Below are 18,002 nucleotides of genomic sequence, written 5' to 3'. Positions count from 1 at the left end.
TGAAGAAGTGATAACAGATACTACTATAACTGGCTTGGCAGAAATGAAGATAGACTCTAAAGACCTCAATCTATCAGGCGGTTGAAACAAAGAACATTTCTTCAGAAATTTTATGCTGGAAGAAGGAAAAGGCTGGAAGATTTGTGCCAGGCAGAGGGTAAACCTGTCTCCTGGAAAGAGATTTTACACAGTTCTAACTCCTTGTCAGGCCACCCTGTGAGATAGGACCAAGTGAAAATGGACCAATGATGGCTAGGATCACAGCCTGACTGGCACTTAGTAGATGTAAATATTCTTGGCCCTTGTGGCGGTCTGAATAGGAATGGCCATCACAGGCTCATAGATGTGAATGCTTGGTCACCAGAAAGTGGCACAATTAGGAGGTGTGGCCTTGTTGAAGGAATGTGTCACTAGGGGTAAGCTTTGGGGTTTCAAATGCCCAAGTCAGACCCAGTGCCTCCATGCTTCCCACCATGAGAATAATGGACTAAAGCTCTGAAACGACGAGCCAGCCTGTCTCAGTTTGGGTTTGATTGCTGTGATGAGACATGGTGACCACAGCAAATCTTATACAAGACAGCATTTCACTGGGGCTGGCTTACAGTTTCAGATGTTTCATGGTGGGAAGCATGGCAGCCTATAGGCCGACATGGTGCTGGAGGAGGAGCTGTGGCTCTTGATCCCCAGGCAGCAGAAGGAGACTGTGTGTCACACTGGGCAGCGCTTGAGCACAGGAGACCTCAACACCCTCCCCCACACTTCCTCCAGCAAGGTCACACCTCCTAATAGTGCCACTTCCTGTGGTTCTATTGGGGGCCAATTACATTCAAGCTACTGTATTACACTCCCTGACCCTCATAGGCTTGTAATGCAAAATGCATTTAGTCCAATTGCAGTGACAACTGTAATCCCCTGTAAAATCAAAATCAAAAAGCAGATCTCATACTTCCAACATATAATGGCATATAATACACATTACCCAAAATGAAGGAAAGGAAGCATTGGAAGGAAATACTGGACCAAAGCAAGACTGAAAACCAGCTGTGCAACCCTCAAACGCCGCATCTCCATGTCTGATGGCAAAGCATTCTTCAGATCTCCAGCTCCTTTCAGCTTTGTTGACTGCAGCACGCTTCTTTCTTGGGCTGGTTCCACTCCCTGTTAGCAGATTTCCTCAGCAGATATCCCAAGGCTCTGGCATCTCTAACATCTTGGGGTCTCCAATGCAATCCATGCTTCACCCTGATGGCTTCTTCACCTAATGGCCTTAGGCTTCCGTGCAGGGACACCCCTGCATACACCTGGCCCCAGTGACTTTCTTTAATGGAAGAGGGGAATTCCATAACACTCCTCATCTGTTCTTGAGTCTAAAGCCAGAACCACGTGGCCAAAGCTGCCACGCTCTGCTGCTTGACAGGACTGTAACATGTCCCTGTGTTACATCTGTGACATCCTCACCAGCTTTCTGTTTGTGAAGGTTTTCCTTCACTGCCTAACCCTGGCTGTCCTGAAAATTGCTCTGTAGACCAGGATGGCCTTGAACTCAGAGATCTGCATGCCTCTTTCTCCTGAAGTGCTGGGATTAAAGGCAAGTACAGCCATGCTTGCACCTAAGCTTTTCTTTAATTCATTTTCACAAATTGGAAGCTTAGCTGGGCGGGGCCTTCCCCTGAGGTCACCATTCCCTTTATACCATTTAACATCCAGCTTTTAAATCTGTTTATCTCCTTGAACAAGGATTTAGCTCCATTCTTTCTGGTGCCCCCCTTTCTCCTCAAATTGTACATTTTGTAACTTTCCTTGCTTAGCTTGCTCCTTTTCACTACAAATCCTTATTAGCATGGCCACTAATAACCACAGGACACATTCCACACTAGGCTGTTTTATAATTTTCTCCACAGATGCAATTGATCCAAAACTCTTTACCTTAGCCTCAGGCAGATTTTTTGGACAAGGGCAAAAAGCAGCTACATTCTTCACCAAAATATCTCAAGAATGATCTCTAGGCAGCATACTAAAATTCTTCTCTGAAACCTCTTGAGCCAGACCCCACAGTTCAAATCACCCTCAGCACAACCATCTTCCATGTTCTTACTAGGATGGCCCATTAAGCCCCACTTAAAGCATTCCGCTGCTTTCCAAACCCAAAGTCCCCAAATCCGCATTCCCCTGAATAAAAGCATGCCCAGGCCTATCACAGCAATACTCCAGTTCCTGGTACCAACTTGTATCTTAGTTTGGGTTTGATTGCTGTGAAGAGCCATCATGACCACAGCAATTCTTATAAAGGACAGCATTTAATTAAGGTTGCCTCATAGTTTCAGAGACTTCATGGAGAGAAGCATGACAGCATCCAGGCAGACATGGTACTAGAGAAGAAATTGAGAGTTCTGTCTTGATCCATAGGCAGCAGGAGACTGTGTGCCACTCTGGGTATAGCTTGAGCATAGGAGACCTCAAAGCATGCTTCTATGGTGACACACTTCTTACACAAGGCCATATTTCCTAATAGTGTCATTTCCTATGTTCCTGTGGGGCCAAATTACTTCCAAACTACCACACAGCCCTAATTAAATGCTTTCCTTTGTAAGACTAGCTGTGGTCATGATGTGTCTTTGCAGCAATAGAAACCCTAACTACGACAGTCCTCTGTTTACACTGTGTTACTTTTTTATTGCTATGATAAAACACCATGACCAATGCAAATGTATTAGTCAGGGTTCTCTAAAGGAATGTAAATATACATATATATGTGTAGAGAGAAGGGGAGGGAGGGAGGATATACTAAAATAGCTTATAGGCTGTGGTCCATCTAGTCCAACAATGACTGTCTGCCAATGGAAGACTCAAGAATCCAATAATTGTTCAGTCCACGAAGCTGAGTATCTCAACTGGTCTTCAGCACATGCTAGAATCGTGAAGAAGCAGGCTCTACTGTGTTTCCCAGTCTACAGTACTCTGTAATAGCAATAGAACATGCACTGAAACAAGGGTGCCACCATCCTAAGGGTCCATTTTCTATTGCTACCACAGAATACCACAAGCTGGAAATTTTATAAAGCAAAGACTTTACTTATCTCATGGTTCTGAAGGCTGGGAATTGCAGGAGGATGCTGTTGGCATCTGGTGAGACCCTTATGCTATCTCCTACCATAGCAGGAAAGTGAAAAAGCCAGCCAGTGAATTTAAAAGAAAGGAAGGAAGGAAGGAAGGAAGGAAGGAAGGAAGGAAGGAAGGAAGGAAGGAAGGAAGGAAGGAAGGAAGGAAGGAAGGAAACACAGGAGTGACCTGTTTTAGTGAGAATCTGCTCTCATAGTAACTGACTCCCACAATAATGGCATCCATCAACTAATGAATTAACTCACCCACTAATTCCATTTCATCCTTATGATCTGATCATCTCTTTATGAGGCCTCACTATGGCATTGGGGACTGAGTTCCCAGCACGTGAGGAGGCACATTTGGAGGGTACACTCAAACAGCGACAACATTCAGGCTGGGGGGAATGGGGAACTTTAGGAAACCCGGTCCCCATTCCTTTGTGCAGGGAGGTTGATGGAATGCTGAAAGAACGGTAACCTTTGCCATGTGTCCTTCTGTGCTTGATTCCTCTGCAGAGCATTAACTTTTCATGGACCTCAGCTAAGTGGGATTCTCAATCCATGCTAGTGACAGGGTGTTTAATTTCAGATCTGCAGGGCCCACATCTAAACTCAATAATAGCATGCTCTTTGGGAGAGAGAAGCTGTTTCACACAGGCTCCCTGTGAGAGCCAGAGGTGCCTGGCCAGATGTGGATGCCAGGGTTCGATTCGAGTTCTTATCTATACCTGCAATGTTTTTGTAACAGCTATTTTTAAGGTTTTGGCATGTTTCATTTTCCTGCTAAAGATGCAACTTGGGTCCCTTGGTGTGTTTTCCAAAGCCAAGTTGGACAGAGGTACCATGAAGCAGATCCTCTGTGCCAATTAATTAATCCATCAGTGACAGCACACACAGAGCTGACCCAAGCCATCCGTGATCTTCAGCAGAGCCCATCTGGAGGGTCAGTCCACAGAGGGATGGCATCAAGGCAGTTAGTTTACTCGGGACTGTCCTGGGCCTACAGAGAAGGTTATCTGGCTAAAAGTACAGGTCAAGGAGATTCAAGTCGGGATGTGAGGTGCGTCTGGCATGTTTTCCCATACAAACTGCCTTGACATATTGTTGCAATTGTCACTGAACTTGAATCTACCTTGTTGCTCAAGAAAACCAAAGTATTTGTTAAAGTGACCAGGCATCAAAATTTCTGTGCAGGACTTGGGTTAGGAGGCAAACTCGGTTCCTTTGGAAATGCAGCAAGGACTCACAACCATTGTACCATCTCTCCAGTCCCCAGACTGTATGTTCATGAGGTGTTGGATCCTATGCTTTGTATTGTGAAAGACTCAGCCAAGCTTTTATAACACAATAGTTCTAAGAGCTATTTACTGAAGGCGATTGTCCTAGGAGCAGAGGCCACCCAGGTGTAGGATTCCCACTGGGGCAGGGGCTGCTTACCTGGGACTTTCAAGACTCCAGGGTCAAAGTATTTGTCATTTTATTTTGTGGTCTCTGTGGTGTATGCCTCTGTGCCTGCCTGTGAACGTTGCTTTGGAGTTTCTTCCCCTTAATTTACCAAGGTATATGGTAACTTTTGAGACAGGGGCTTTCCAATATGGCTAGACTGGCCGGCCAGCAAACTCCAGGGGTAGGTACTCCTGTCTCTGCCTCCCTAGTGCTAGAGTTCCCCCCAGACCCTCACCCACATGTGCCTTGTTTTCAAGTGGACAACGGGAATTGAACTCAGGTCCTCCTGTTTGCGTAGCAAGCACTTTACTGACTGAGCCATCTCCCCAGCCCCATGACCATCATTTTCTTCCTTTCTCTACTTTTCATTCATTCTCTTCCTCCATTTCTTTGACCACATCCAGGTTCTTTTGTTAAAGAATTCAAATGGAACTTCCCACTGGCCTCGGGCCTCTTTCTTTAGGATGCCCTGCCCTCCGTGGAGGATAGGAAGAGGAGATGTTCCAAATCACTGTTGTAATAAATGCTTGACTTCAGTTCCTATGTGGGTTAGCCAGTCAAGGGCTTCTTTTTCCATTCAGTCTTACAATGTTTCATTACTTAGGGAAAAAATAGCAGTTTGCCAATGTGAAATTATTCTGATTATCTAATCCCTTGCATTCTGGGGCACCGCAAAGAGTTAAATGATGCGTGAAATCACCTGTCAGCCTGTGTTAGACAGGGCTGCTTTTACACACCCAGATGCAACAGTGAATTATTTAACCAAAGGGACTCTTGGCTCGGCATCAGGCTAGACACAGTTTAGCCTGAGCTACTTGGGAGGCAGCTGGGAGCTCCTAAGCTCCTCCTTGGCTGAGAAGACCATCTGACAGACTCTGTAGGCTGTTGCCAGGGCCAGGTCTCCTTGAGAACAACTTGAGCTAAGCTCCTGTGGGTTCCAGATGGTGTGCAAAGTCAGGAGGAGGCTTGGAGAGCCTTATACGCTTTGCCAAAAGAAAAAGAGAGAAAAGATGTGAGAGAGGGGGGATCAGGGGCTGGGACGGGACAGGGGAGTGGGGGTGGGGCTTGCTGTCATGTTGTAAGGGTTGTCACTGGGATTTAATAATACCTGTGGTTCCCATTTGAATTTGGGACTAATTCAAGAGTGAATGGGAAAAGTGAGGTCAGTGCAAACGAACACATCACCTACATTACCAATGGCCTAGCAAGAAATGTGGACAACAGTGCAGCTGTATGCCGTCTTTTGGAATCTAAGTGGAGGCGACTTCCTGGTCCATTGCCAGAGCCACCACAGCCTCACTCTTTGTGGAGTAGGACCTGGGTTCCTTTTCCCCCAGGGATGCTGGAAAACAAAGATGAGGGAGACTTTCTGCAAGTACCAGATCCTTAAAGAAAGAAGCCAGGGTCTCGTTCCCAGATATCCACCTGGCCCACACGAACATTGCAGGTTACCTTCTCCAGTCCCTGTCCGAGACAGAAAGGAGGCTGTGACAGGAGACAGGGAGCATCAGGAGCAAATCTTCTTTGGGGAGAATAGCATCCCATGGATTTCCCCACCCCCACCCCCAGAGAGCCAAGGCAGGCTGTGTTTGGAGGGTAGGGCAGGTGAGTTGGGGATTGTAAGAGTTAGAAGGGAATGGAAGGCATTCCTTCCAGTTTGCTGAAAGAAACTGAGGCACGGAGGCCTTTGGGACTTGCTTCTAGGTGTACAACTATGTGGCACCTTCTATTCTCAAATGTCTCCCTCTGACACCGAGGTACCTCTGAAGGGGTACAACATTGGCCTTTCACTGCCCTCATCTCACTGTGAGTGACCAGACAAGTTCTTGGTCCATGGAGCCCCACCCTATATGGGGTCTCAGGCCAAGTCCCAAACTCCAACTCACCTGTCCCACCCTGCTTAGAGGATGTGTGATAATTAGACTATTATTCATAGAAAAATGATGAGTTATGAAAAATATCATCTGAAATAAAGTCAAGTAAAACTATCTGGTTGGCACTTATTACCTGAGCAATATTGACTGTTAACAGAGGGTGCCAGAAAAGGCAGAAAAAGACCCTCCCCGCCACGCCCAGGCCCCTGGGGAGGTGGGTCATTTGTCTTCTCATTCCCCGAGACTTCTCCATCTGTCCCTGTCAGGAAAGCTACCACATTCTAACCAATCACCAACTGAGTTTTATTTCCCGCATGCAAAGTAACATGCATGTCTGCACACACACACACACACACACACACACACACACACACGGGGAGGGGGGGGAGAATTTCTATTCTCATCACATCTCCCTATCCCCAAATGACCTACCTGTGGTCAAAGGCTTTTTAGCTGTCCTAAGTCGTTATCACACGGCAGAATCCCCTCTCTCTGCTGCCTATGCTTTGCATCAGGACAGACTGTGTAGCTCTCTCTCCAGAGTTTTGAACGCTCCAAGAGATGCTCTAAGGTGGCATGTTATTGGCATCTGTGAGGAGGGCCCTAGAAGACACAAAGGACATCTTAAGAGAGCGCCCTTCTGTTTTTAATGGTGATATACTTCTCCAACAATGTCATAAAGCCAGGACATCACCCTTTGATACTCATGTTGACCCCTGCCTCCCAAGAGTAGATGCGCCCTGCAGTCAAGCTAAGCACAGCTGTTCCCAGAGTGCCACACCCCTCAGCTAGAGCCTACTAAAGCCCTGCAACTAGGGAAGGTCATGGACAGGTGAGTAATGAGGCAAGCCACAGCTCTCCGTATCTTCCTCCGTGACTCTGCTCCACCTCTCCCCACAGGAGCATCGTTCACCTTGCTGGCAGCAGGAGAGTGCTGAGCAGGATGAAAGCACCCAGAAACCCACACAGTGCTCACGGAGACACTTGAGTTTTGGGGAAATGAGTGACGTTTGTCTGAAGCTGTACAAATTCCATTTTTATATAATGATCATCAAATCTATTCGTGAAGAGACTGGGGACCTTCCCTCACAAAAAGACACAATGTTCATGGGTCTTATTCCAAATTACATGTAGTAAAGCCAGCATGGGGTATTTTTTTGAGATGAGACCTTCATGGCACCTTCAGTGTCTAATCCCCTGGCTTGCTTTGGCAACTGAATCCAGCTGTTACTGACGTTAGACAGTGTGAGCTTTCCAAAAGCCAGGGCCTCGAAGTAGCATGCTGTGTGGTTCCCCAGGAAACAGATAATATGCAGGGAGTCAAATTCTTTAATACAGCACATGAAACATGATATAATTTAGAAATAACTAGGCATTTAACATGTGAGTGTGTGTGTGTGTGTGTGTGTGTGTGTGTGTGTGTATGTGTGTTTTATAGAAAGAGGAAATGAGGGAGGGAATAGGAGGGGGCAGAAAGGGTAAGGTACTAATTGGGACAATTCATTCCTGTGATCTGTAAAGTAATTTCAGGAGTATATGTTTGCAGGACTGCCATAACTGTCACAAGCTCTGATCATCTAAATAATAAAAACTGATGTTTCCAGAGAACAGAAAGTCCCAAACCATGCCTTGACAAGGTAGCTCCTTCTCAGTGTTTGGTTTTCCCTGGTGTCAGCAAACCTTCCATCACTATGACAGAACACTGAAGATCAACAATCATGGCCACTCGATGATCCAGAGTTTTCCATTCACAGCCAGCTGTCTCCATTGCTTTTAGACAGTGGCAGCATAGAAACGTGTGGCTAGAAGGCTAAGCAGAGGAATGCTGCTCACGTCATAGGGGTCAAGAAGTGGAGAGGCAGAGAAGAGCACCTGAGATGAAATACATCCTTTGGGGGAATGACACAGTGACCCACTTCCTCTAACCAGGCTTAATCTATTGATTAGGTCAGAGCCCTCATGGCCCAACCTCAACCCAGAACATTGCAGGAGCCCCAGCCTTTAACATATGAGCCTTTGGGGGCGGGGGCAGCTGGTAGCCAAACCACAGCCTATCCCAAGCCTCTTCCCTTGCCTTGTTTCCCTGTCTGTGTCCATATCATTATTCCTGTATTCATGCTCATCTTTTCATCCAAGTCTCTCCCTTATGTAATGGTGCCAGCAGGATTCACGCTGATGACATGTCAAACTCAGTTACCTCTGTAAAGACCTTCTTCATAAATAATATCATATTCTAAAGCACTGGAAGTTACCAACACAGGAAGTTGGAAAGACACAACCCAACCCATAAAACATGGGGATTCACAAAATCACAGTAAAAATACCAGTTCAGCAGGAAGTTCCTAGGAGGCAGGTTGAATTACCATTGTGGGAGATAGCCATTTTTATGGCATTCTGCTCTAGAATTGGCTATTGTCCACACCACTCACTTCCCTACCCAACATCCATCCCCAGTGTCTTGCTTCTCTGTAATGGCCTTTCTCCTGAGGCAAAAGGCTAACCTACCCCCCATCCAAACCATCAGGGTCAGTGTTCTCAATCTGGTGACCTTTTGAAGTTGGGTCCCTCCTTCAGTCCTTTGGGACTTCAGTCCCCCATACCCCAGGATCTACAAAAAGACAAAAGGGAAGAGGAAGACCCCACTATATACATATAAGCTCCCCCCCCCAAACTCTATCTGTAACATTTCTCTCCCCCATCCTCTGGGTGACTGGGGGCAAGTGGGTAGCAACATACCTGCTAATGTGAAAATTTCAGAGACTAGGAATGCTTAGTAACTAGAAGACAGCTCTGCGCATGGCCATGACCCCATGCCATAGGTGGAGCCTGGACACCCCAGGGCCTGCTTGGCTGTCTGTATGTCTGTCCTCATGCTTGTTTTCCTTCCTCTTGCAGAAAATCTCAGAGAAGCAGGCTATAAAACCATTTAATCTTTGTGATTAACAGAAATAATTGGCAAATGACTGCCACTCTCCTGTAAGAGCTGTGCAGAGTTTATTACCAGCTATTGGTGTTTGTCCCACTGATTTTGAGGGTTAGGCTTAGAGTCCATAAAACACATCTTAGGGTTGTTCAGGCTCCTTCATAGTCAGATTAATTTCAAAATTAAATTGGATAGATACATGCCTTATTAAACCTTATTTTCTTGGGAGATTAAAAAGACAGTAAGATTCTCTTTTGGTCTGTGATTACAAAAGGAAAAGGACCTGGAAATCTAAAAGTATCCTTCCCTGGGTTGGTATAAACTCATCCCTCCTCCAGGAAGACATGCCCTTCCCTTTCACAAGGTACTACCTAGGAGCAACAAAGCCCTTCTGCTTTTCTTGGCATGGAGTAGAACCTGTAGTATAAAGCATTATGTCAGTCTATTTTCTGTGTCTAGAGCAAAATACCTGAGGTTAGACCACACATAAAGAAAATAGCTTAATTTTTTGGGGACTCACATGCATGATATCAGCATCCAGTGAGACTTTCAGGGTGGAAGGTAGAGGACTGTGAGAGGGTCACATACTGAGACAGGACCCAGAGAGGATTTTTTTAAAAAAAAAATAAATCCACTCTTGCAGAAACTAATGGCGGTCACATAAGACTGTGTTAACCCCTTCCTATTTCAATGACCTAATTATGTCCCCCCCAGCCACACCTCTTAAAGCAGTGGTTCTCAACCTGTGGACTGGGACACCTTTGGGTGCCAAACAACCCTTTCACAAAGGTTGCATATCAGATATCCTGCATATCAAATACTTATATTATGATTCCTAACAGTATCAAACTTACACTTATGAAGTAGCAATGAAAACAATGTTATGGCTGGGGTCAAGCCATCGCTAAATATGCCATCTGATAACAACAAGGCAGAGAGCACAGAATGGGTCTGCAGGAAGGATGTGTTGTGCAAGAACCAAGGAAGAATGCTGGAGGTTTTCTGAGGTGAGGACACCCATAAACTGAACTGGAGAGGCACTGGGAAAGCAGAGCTGGAGAGGCACTGGGAAAGCAGTTTGATTCCAAATAACAGAAGACCTTGAACTCCACAGCAGGGGCTTGGCATCATCCTTGTAGCTGTGGAAAAGCCAAGGCAAGTTTTCCAGACGACCTGTATAAATTGTCCCAACCACACCGGCCCAGTTGTTGAGTCTGGAGTAGGGAAAGGTACTAAGGAATGGACTGGGGGTGGGGGAAAGAGCCAAGAGGAGTGAGCTAGTCCAGAGTCCAGAGGGTCACTGAGGTAAGAGAGGAGACACCGTTTTACGTTCCTTGCTCTTTCCCATGGGGGGAAATCTTAGTAATATTTCAGGTTGGCAGAGAGCCTCATTTTTCTTTGAGAGAATCAAGGCCATTGCACTCTCTCGGAGATGGGAAGAGAGAGGCAGTCCACATGCTAAGACTTGACTGTCTCTGTAATGACTCAGCACAATGGCCTTCATGCTCAAATTTGGATTATTTTAGGGTGATGGCTGCATTGGCCTTCATGTTCAATTATCTCTGGCGTGATACATGGCTATGTAAAATCCGGAGTGAGAAATGGAGAAAGGCCTCAGTCTTGGCTTGTGTAGAATGGGATGCTTTTTAGTAGCACCTGAGTGTCCTCTGATCTCTCTGGCCTAAGGCCAAGAAAGCATTGGAGGAAATGGCATCAAGTTACAAATGGACGCATGCCTGCCAGCCTCCCAATAGAGGCAAGCCCTGAATGACTATTGGTTTGGCCATTGGCCAGTTCAAAATGACAGAAAGTGGTGTGGAAGGTTTCTCCCCACCAGCAGTGTACTAACCTGATTTTGGAAACAACTCAGAATATCTAACATGTACTAGTCTGGGGAGGTGGAGAGGTGGAAAGGTGGCACAATATGTATTTGTTTTCTATAGTGATCATAATGGATGTCAAGTTTTGTGGCTTAAAATAAAATTGAGCAATGAAATGTCCAGATGATCCGACACCTGAACTAGGTTTCTCTGGGCTGAAAGCAACCTGCTGGCGACTTTGCCTGGGCTCTTAGGATCTGAGACTGTCCAGAGGTTGCCTGCACTCCTTGGCTTCTGATTCCTTCCTCCACATTTGCAAATGGGAAATCCTGTATCTTTGACCCTTTTCTCCTCTTACTCTCTAGCCAAATACAATCAGGACCATCCTATGCTGTCGAGAACTGTAGTAAATGGGGCACATCTGAAAAATCCAGAGCACTTTCCCATTCAAGGTCCCTCAGCATTGTTACATGACCCTGGTACCGCATAAGGCAGCACAGTCTCCGGTCCCAGGGATGAGGGTGTGCTCATTTGTTGGAGAAGGGCATTTTTCTGTTTTTCATACAGTGTATTAAACTAATATGCGTGTGTGGTTTGGCCCTACTTTCTGTATCCTTTTCCACTCCATTAAATGCTTAGGTGACTTCCTGTTCCCCCGGACATGCCTTCATCCACTGGCGTGGAGATCCAGGCAGCCAAGGGTGGAGCAAGAACACCTGGACTTTCTGCTGCTCTCTGTTTGACAGTTTCTTGTGCCCTTGAGCTGTTTGCCTTCCCCACCACCAACAACAACACTGGCCTGTTATTCAGTAAAGAAGAAAAATGTCAAGAAACAGATGACACGCAAATCCGAGATGATGATGAAGCATCGAGGTCTTCAGAAGTGCTGGGAACTTTTACTAGGCAGTGTCATCTGTGATCCATTCATTATGCCTGGCCTTCTGCAGTCAGACATTCCAGTCCATGCAGGTGCAGTCCACAGCCTTCCTAGATCAGCTCTCTGGTTTTGCAGAGCAATAACAGATTCCAGTATCTAAAAGAAAAATAAAAAACACAAACAAACAAACAAAAAAACCAGCTTCGGGTCTTCCTACCCATCTTGAGGTAAAGGTGCTTTCCCTGAGGTGTCATGAAGCAAATTAGCAAATGTCCTGGAATCCCATTCTCCCTGTGTTTCTCTTCAATTAAATGGGAGAAAATGTTCCCACGAAAGTAACTTAGGGAGCATTACATGTAGTAATAGTAAAACCATAGCCCAAAGCAGCTGGTGGTTTTCATCCATCTGCCTGGCACAGCCCAGAGCATGCCAAGCCTGATCCTTGGAGAGCCATCTCCGGTCTCAGCTGGTGCTTCAGTGCCTGTGGTGTTTTTCCTTACGTGTAGTTATTAGAAATTATGAAATCATGAGATGTCTCAAAGCGAGATGCCCTTAGATGTAAACACTGACTTTACTTTGGCCCGCAGTTGAACAGTTGGGTTGTTTGCTGAGCACTTAATATTAATGAGGACTCCGTGGCGAGTAAAACAGTCTAATAGGAAACGCAAATACATATTGATATGATAACTGAAATAGATAAGAGATAGAGATCTTATGACAAGAGCTTATGACAAGATACTCTAAGGCATTGGAAACAGACTTTACGCTATGTTGTTAAGTGTATTTCCCCCATTTAAGAATATCTTGCAGGTTACAGTGTAGAAAACATTGTACTTAGAGGACCCAGGGCCTGCCCCCTACCCTTCCTATTATGAACGTTCATACCTATAAGTTCTTTGGAAAAGATAATGCTACTTGGTTAGCACATCCTGCCCCCATTTCTATCCTCCTCCCATGCCTCCAAATAGCCCAGGGGCTGGAAAAGCCCAGCATCTTTGTTCCCCAGCCTTTTCTTGTAGCTCAAAGTAGTTGTGTGACTCTGTTCTGGCCTGAGATTTGAGCCGACATCTATTGGGGTCTTCTGGAAAGGAACAAATATGGAGTCCCTGCCCCCCTCTCGTTTTGTTCCACCATTAACAGAGATGTGAAGCTTCTCCATGAAATGAGGCAGTGTAGCAATGTCAGCTGCCACCGCACACACGCTGTTCCCGTGGGAGAAAGCCTGCAGGCTGCTACAATTGTCATTACTGACGCCGTGATTCAAACATCAGTTTCCCTCAAAACTGTTAACTAGCGTTGCTACAGCTAGAAGATGAAATCCCAAGATTCACCTCAGGCCTTGAACTGGGATGGCAAAAATTGGGTGACGAGTCCAAAATCCAAGCCAAGAGCTTCGTGAAGGGGGTCCCTTTGGGGTTTCACTTCTTCGGCCCAGCTGTCTCAAACATATCCTTACCCCACAATCCTGGATCCCTAAATCAATAACCATAGTAATCCATTGTGAAAGATGATGAATTTATCTCCCTGCCTTTGGTGTGCTGTGTATACAAAGTGTGCATGTGTGTGTATGTGTGTGTATGTGTGTGTGTGTGTGTGTGTGTGTGTCAGGGTGCACATGTGGCAGTCAGAGAATAACCTTGGGCATCATTTCTCATCTTCTCCCTTGTTTGAGACAGGGTCTCCATAATTGTTCACTGCTGTATATGGCAGAGTAACTGGCCTGTTCTTCTACCTGGGCATTCTTCTGTCTCTGCCTCCCTCTCACTTAGGAGCACTAAAGTTACAGATACATGTCGTATGCCCAGCTTTATGTAACCTCTAGGAGTTCCGACTTGGGCGCTCATATCTGTAGAGCAAGCACATTGCCCACTGAGCTAGCTCCTGAGCCCACCTACCTACCTTTTCAGGGTCTGACTTCAAAAGTGAGTATAGTGAACCAGAACACATCTAAGAGCTGGAAAAATAGCAGTTGTATTATTTACTTTTATGGACAAAACAAATATGATGTGATCTTCCGGCAGCCAGATGGGGAAGATCAAGCTCAGTGAAGCAGACACACTTCACATTGTGAATTGTGATTGTCATCAGCCAGCCCAAGTCCCTGCCTCTGGGCTGACAAGAGGGTGTCCACAGAATCAGTTTCACTCATTCACAGATACAAGAAAAGACTAGGTCTTTAATTAAATGCAAGAGCCAAAGTAGAACCAGGTGGCTGGTTGCAAACTCAAGGTGAAACATTTGGATGAGACGGTCTCCATGGCAGAGGCCCGGGGCATCAGTTTGTTTATATGGTCATAATTCTTATACATTTATAACTTCCTTCCTTGAAGTTGTAGGCATTTTTCTTTTCAATAATTGCTCTATAATTTTCCCACACTTGACATTTTTTAATCCTCTGCGGAGGAAACACCGCATGAGATAAATAAATTAGTTCATTGGCTCATTAAACTGCACAACCAACACTAACATGGGCCCTTTGTCATTTCGGACAGGATTGTCATCCAGAAAGGCAGAGATGACCAGGCCTGAGCTGACCAAGAAGCCCTGTGCCAGGGGCCCTTGGGGCTACCTACATCTTTGTCTGGTTTCTGACATCATCCAACTAGTGTAGTCCATTAAAAAGTCAGGACTCCCCTATCTTATCCAACCCTACCTCCAACCTGTGACGCTGTCACCTCTCAGATGTTTTGCATTGGGCAGGTCAAAGCAGCCTCTCAGATTTTCAAACTGGATTATCCACTTAGTAAGCACACATGTAACTGTAGAGACAGGATAGTGGCATCCCTAGAGAAGTGGAACACTTTGAAAAAGGCCGCAGGTCTCTCTAAACCCCGGTCCAGTCATGCGGTCTCAAGGTGGCATGCTCAGTGTTAATTCCATGAATCATGTCTGTCGCTTATGTAAAAGAAATCCGGGTGGGTAGTGTAATGGCTGCTGTATTTGGAGGAATCCTGCAGCTCTGTATCTATGCTGGGTGCTGGGCTCCTTGTGGAAGAGCACCCTTATTACTGAGGCTCACCCAGGCAGAACCAACCAAGCTGGCCAAATGATTTCTCTGCTTCACCTGGCTGTCAGATAGGGGCCATCTGCTCCTTGATTGGCACAGGGGCATGTAGGTACAAACCTGGTTCCTAAGACACAGGTCTTCATATCAAAGGATGTCAGGGAACTTACTGGGAACAAGAGGTGTCAAAGTGAGTTGCAAGTGAATAGTCAGGAAAACATAGGTCCATTTCCATCTCCCCATCCCCAGGGAAGTGAAGAACAAGGAAGTTAAGGTTTTCTAATGATCTGAAAGAGCAGTAAAGTTACTATTTGATAGATCCTGATGACATACTGGATTCCAGAAGACTTGGGTAGGAATCGCAGCTTTGTTACGTACCAGCTCTGAGGCCTTCTGTCCTCCATGTTGACATCTTTACTATAGAACTTTTAAAATTGAGAAACAAATTAGGCATCTGTTTAAGGTATTTGACAATACTTCCCAGTGTTTTTTTTTTTTTAAGTTCCTAAGGCCTTCTTGTACATTCTTGGGAATTCTCCAAAACTCATGACAAGGAACTTTAGAGAGAGGGTGTGTGTTATAGTGGGTAATGGTCCAGCATCAGGAAGAGTTAACAAAACCTTGTCTGACACAGTGGTGGAGAAAGCCACCTAAGCCAGGACAGTGCATGAGCATTTTAAAGTAGATAGTAAATACTATATATTAAATTCCTACACTATTAAAGAGGGTTGATTCAAAGGTGCCCTAAATCTAATACATCCATTCTGATTGCCTGCCAAATAGCTGTTGTGGCTTTGGTAATTTTTTAAAAGTGCCTTTTGTCAGAACCTCGCTATATTTTGCTATAAAGTAAACCATCCTAGGGTCAATGGCATAGAAACATTGGTTTCTTACTTCCAAGTGAGCAAGGAAGCTGGTGTTGGGCTGCCTAAGATAGGGAGTTATTCACTGCAGATGTCTCACACCTTTCTTGGGACATCAGCTATCTAAGGTCAAGCGCTGGCATACACAGGCACCTGGTGAGCACACATCACACTGTATTCAGGAACAGCAGCCAGGCAAGTCTCATGACAAAAGGTCAATGGATAGATCTGATGTCCACCATGATGCCAAAGCAGGGACTACAGTGTATCAATATTGCAGCAGAGTCAGGCATTAGGACAAACAATTCCTTCTCCACACTTACAATGTTGATAGCTCAGCATGGAATCTTCTTTACAATCCTGTGAGGAATTGGCAATTGGAAGTCCTTTTGTTATTGTCTTTTTTTTTTTCTTCTGGTCTCACTCTGTAGCCAGGCTGGCCTTGAACTCATGATGCTCTCCTCCCTACTTCTTTAGTGCTGTGATTATAGGCATATGTAAGTAACCACACCCAGCAAGACTGGTCTTTTGATTTGGCTATTGCCTCTAAATGAGCAATACACTTCTTGGTATATTGTGGAGCAACATAATGAGATTCATATGTCTTTAGTAAACAAGTCCTTCTGAGATTCCATAACATGGTGAAGCCACTGGGCAGAGGAGAAAGGAGCCATGGGGAACTCCTCTGTGCAGTCAGTTCTTCCCATTTGCCCGCAGTGGCAGAGACTGAATATTATTACTGTCTAATGCCTACTCAGAAGTCTAACTGAATTGAATTATTGGCTTCCCGCCAATCCTCAAAGGTGTTTCTAGTTTTCTCACAGCAACCATCAAAGTAACCGATGCCTCTGGTTTCAAACAGCACACTAGATCAAACGCATAGATTACTTTTAAAGTGCGACCATTTTTCTAGCAATAGCACTGCTTGACTGTTGATGAGTGATTCTCAGGGTGGTCACTTGGTTGAGTTTAGCATAGACTTGAGCAATAGTATCAGAGGTGGATAATGGAAATGAGAATTAGATTCTTAGACTGTAATTAAATAGAACATAGATTATCAGGCTGCAGGAAAAGACTCTCCTGCTTGTGAGATACTCACTGTCATCTGAAGGGCCAGGGCCTTAGGATTTTTTCTCAGTCTCTTATTCATTCATTCATTCATTCATTCATTCATCTATTAATTCATGTGTTTATTTAGTGATACTTGGAATGGGATGCAGGATATTTCACATTCTAGACAAGGATTCTGCCTTGGAACCGCATTCTTAGTACTTTTTCAGGAAAAAGCAAGAAATCTTCACAGAAGGGTGGCTTTCACACTTGGCTGATTTTCTGTGAATCCTGTTATAAAGCAGAATAGCTCAGGGTTAAAACCCGAGCCCTGGAGTCTACAACTAGATTCTAAGTTGGCTCTGCCATTGGGCATCTGTGGGACCTGGTGATGACTGAGACAATTCTTAGCCTCTGCCATAGCCATTGGTATTGACTACAGAATTTCAGCTCTCCACTCCTGACAACCAGAAGATACAGTGCCCTGGGTCCTGGCTTAGATGTCTGGTTCTAATCAAAGACTTGTGAGCAAGTACTTTCTATGTGTGTTGAAGATAATGTATTCTGAATAAATGGTAGATATTCTTACTGTCTTAATGGTGGCAATGATATTACAGCATATCCTAACTTTGTATCTAACAACACATCTATTGCTACCAAAGCAATTACCAGTCACATGTTTTTTGAGAAACTCAGTTACCCTTGAAATGCAATCCTAGCATATGGAAATAGAGGAAAGTAAGTTATAGCTTAAATTTCTGTCTTTAAAATTACGTGATCCCAATAAGGACTTAGTTGGAGAATTCACCCCAAGATATTTTTATTGCTAAGGGAATCATACTATGTCAATCATACATGCTAGCCTCACCTAGCTGTCCCACCTCCCCAAACAAAAAGATCCATATCCTTGTTACAAATGGTCCTATATCCTATTCTGGACATGTCTGTCCAGGAAATTACTTTGGCTTATGAATCCATGCCTATAGATGTGTGTCTCCTTAGCAGATCACTCCTTTGGTGTTTCTACCAACAGGACTGCTGCTT

At 45.1% G+C, this 18,002-nt stretch overlaps 1 protein-coding gene across 8 annotated transcripts in view; it reads left to right on the top strand.

Moving 5' to 3' along the window:
* The window catches only part of Rgs6 (regulator of G protein signaling 6), a 560,849-nt gene that overhangs the window by 362,843 nt on the left and 180,004 nt on the right, over positions 1–18,002 (top strand). The gene's annotated exons all lie outside the window — the stretch shown is intronic.

This window comes from Apodemus sylvaticus, chromosome 6, assembly GCF_947179515.1.
Source record: "Apodemus sylvaticus chromosome 6, mApoSyl1.1, whole genome shotgun sequence".
Lineage (NCBI taxonomy): Eukaryota > Metazoa > Chordata > Mammalia > Rodentia > Muridae > Apodemus > Apodemus sylvaticus.
This window is presented reverse-complemented; position numbering and strand designations above follow the sequence as displayed.